This window comes from Cnephaeus nilssonii (genome assembly GCF_951640355.1).
Source record: "Cnephaeus nilssonii genome assembly, chromosome: X".
In the NCBI taxonomy this organism is placed as follows: Eukaryota; Metazoa; Chordata; class Mammalia; order Chiroptera; family Vespertilionidae; genus Cnephaeus; species Cnephaeus nilssonii.
Genome location: NC_137071.1, coordinates 25,730,643 through 25,733,832, shown reverse-complemented (window position 1 = coordinate 25,733,832; position 3,190 = coordinate 25,730,643). Strand labels below are relative to the sequence as shown.

Below are 3,190 nucleotides of genomic sequence, written 5' to 3'. Positions count from 1 at the left end.
GCAGAGAAGAGATTAACCAATGATCTTATATGCATACTAGCGGTGTGGTGCATGGATTCATGCACTGGTGGGGTTTATCACCTGGCCGGTGGGGATTGGGTAACACCAGCAGTCTGACATCCCCCAAGGTGTCCCAGAATGCGAGATGGTGTAGGCCAGGCTGAGGGACGCCACTGGTGCACGAATCTGTGCACCGGGCCTCTGGTCAATAATAACCTTAAATGTAAATGGACTAAATGCTCCAATCAAAAGAAATCAAGTGACTGAATGGATAAGAAAACATGACCCATATATATGCTGTTTACAGGAGACCCAACTCAGAACAAAGGACTCACACAGACTGATAGTGAAGGGATGGAAAAAATTTTCAGGTAAATGGAAATTAAAAAAAAAAATGGTTGGGGTATCAGCACTTATATCTGACAAATTAGACCTCAAAGTGAAGGCCATAACAAGAGATAAAGAAGGCCACTTCATAATACTAAAGGGAGCAATTCAACAAGAGGATATAACTCTGGTAAACATATATGCAACTAATATAGAAGTACCCAAATACATAAAACAACTTCTGGAAGATATCAAGGGAGAGATCAACAATAATACAGCCATAGTATAGGACTTTAATACCTCACTAACGTCACTGGATAGATCTTCTGAACAAAAATTCAGCAAAGAAACATCAATCCTAACTGACTCACTAGATCACACAGAATTAATTGACATCTTCAGAACATTTCACCTCAAAGCAACAAAATATGTATTCTTCTCAAGTGCACATGGGACATTTTCAAAGATAGACCACATATTGAGACACAGAAAAAGTATCTTCAAATTCAAGAAGATACAAATTATATCAAGCATCTTCTCAGATCACAATGGCATAAAATTACAAATCAACTATAATATAAACAATTAAAAAAATGAAACACTTGGAGGCTAAATAGCATGCTATTAAACAATGATTGGGTTACCAAAGAGATCAAAGAAGAAATAAAAAGCATCCTGGTAACAAATGACAATGAAAACACAACAATCCAAAATCTATGGGACACAGTGAAAGCATTCATAAGAGGAAAGTTCATAGCTCTACAGGCCTACCTCAAAAAACAAGAAAAAATGGTAACAAATTATCTAACCCTACAAAGAATGAGAAAGAGAGCTACAAGAAAAGCCCAGAGTAAGCACAAGGAAGGAAATAATAAAGATCAGAGCGAAAATAAACGACATAGAGACAAAAAAAAAAAATCAATAAAACCTGGAGCTGGATTTTTGAAAGGATAAACAAGATTGATGAACCTCTAGCCAGGCTCACCAAGAAACAAAGAGAGAGGACCCGAATAAAGAAAATCAGAAATGAAAGAGGTGAAGTAACAGCAGACCCACAGAAATACAAAGGATTGTGAAAAAATACTATGAACAACTCTATTCCAACAAACCAGACAACCTCAAAGAAATGGACAGCCTATATACTAGAACCCCAGCGATGACAGAATGACCAGAGACCAGAAACACCATGGCCCCTGGCCCAGCCTGGCCCCGTTCTCCAGAAAGTGGTTAGGGGCAATCAGACAGGCAGGTGAGTCTTTAGGGGTGATGAGGCAGGCAGGCAGAACCCCACAATGGATCGCCTCAAAGATGGAGACCTAGGCCACCTGCCAATGCCTGTGGGAGGGACAATTGGAGGCTGGGATGGTAGGCGCTTTCAGTGGTGGACGCTGCAGGGTGGGGCTGGTGCCACAGTAGCTTCTGAGCAGGCATTGCACCTGCAGCCTGGCCCAGGCCCCAGGGTCGCAGCCTCTCCCCGTGGCTTCTGCAGGGCTGGACTGCCACTCCTCCTGCTATGACACCTGGGCAGATCCCGGACCCTTCCATGACTGCGGGCTCTCTGCCAAGGCTCCGCCCCCTGACCAGACTCCCCAGCTCTGCCCTGACTGCAGAGGAGCTGAAATACGCTGACATCCACAACATTGGGGCCATGATTGCCCCTTTGCACTTCCTGGAGGTGAAACTGGGCAAGAGGCCTCAACCTGTGAAAAGTGAGCTAGACGAGGAAGAGGAGTGGAGGAAAAGGCGCCAGGAAAAGAACAAATGGGGCAGCCCAATGCTGGAACAAGAAGAAGGAGCGGACGGAGTTTCTGCAGCAGAAATCTGAGTGGCTGGAGCTCATGAATGGGAGCTGAAAATCCAGATGGAGGAGCTGAAGCTGGAGCGGCAGCAGCTCATCCTGATGCTCAACAGGCATCGCCCCACCTGCATCATCAGGACTGACAGCGTTAAGACCCACGACTCAGAAGGCAACCCACTGCTGGAGCAGCTGGAGAAGAAGTGACCATGGGCTGGGAGGAGGAAGAGAAGGAGGAGGAGATGAGGTGAGGGAGGAGGAGGAGGACGGTCCCAGAGGGCTCTTCCTTGCTGCATGAAAAACTCTTCAATGAGGCTCAGCACAACCAGCATCGGCCGAGCTTTTTTTGTGAAACTCAGATCAGCCACACCAGGGTAAGAAAACCAGGCTGATGAAACCCAGGACCAAGCGCTGAAACCAAAGTAGTCCTCAGGGGGGCTTGTTCTGCCTGGGGCTAGGCTTGCAGGAGGCAGGACAGAGGCTCTGGGACAGAGAGATGCCCAACCAGGAAGCTGTGGGCACTTCTCCGGCCTCTCCTCCAGGGCACCCACCCAAAGGACCTCCAAGCAGCCAGGAAAAGCCATGAATTACAACCAAAGTTAGATTGAGTATGGAACTCAGAGTGAAACTGAAATCTGCCTTCCCCCAGCCCTGACCCTGATCCTGATGCAAGGCTGGAGAAGGGCACAGTGCTAGGCCTTGCTGTCCCCACCCACCATGGTCCAGCTCAGTCCTGCCTGGAGTGGCAGCCGGGGCGCACCCTCACTGGCCCTGCTGGAGTTGCTGTGGGCACGAGGCACGAGGATAATTTGACATATTAATTCAATACAGAATACATACTAATAACTGTAATTTAGGAGGGAATTTTTAAGGTCTATCACAAACTTGAACATATGCAATTTATTCAAAAGATACAATAAACAGATAGTTTCAGATATTTTACTGTACTGCCATTATCTTATCAAATTATTTAAAATATGAATTGATGCTGAATGTACATTAGTGAATCATTATATTTATGTAAGCTTAACTTTCAGATAGAAAACAGTATAAAACATCTAAAGCTGA

At 45.7% G+C, this 3,190-nt stretch overlaps 1 pseudogene across 1 annotated transcript; it reads left to right on the top strand.

Moving 5' to 3' along the window:
* Positions 1-1,774: 1,774 nt before the first annotated feature.
* On the top strand, positions 1,775-2,329 carry LOC307096231 (jun dimerization protein 2-like; annotated as a pseudogene). The gene has a single exon. The product of its transcript is annotated as a jun dimerization protein 2-like (transcript).
* The last annotated feature ends 861 nt before the right edge of the window (positions 2,330-3,190 follow it).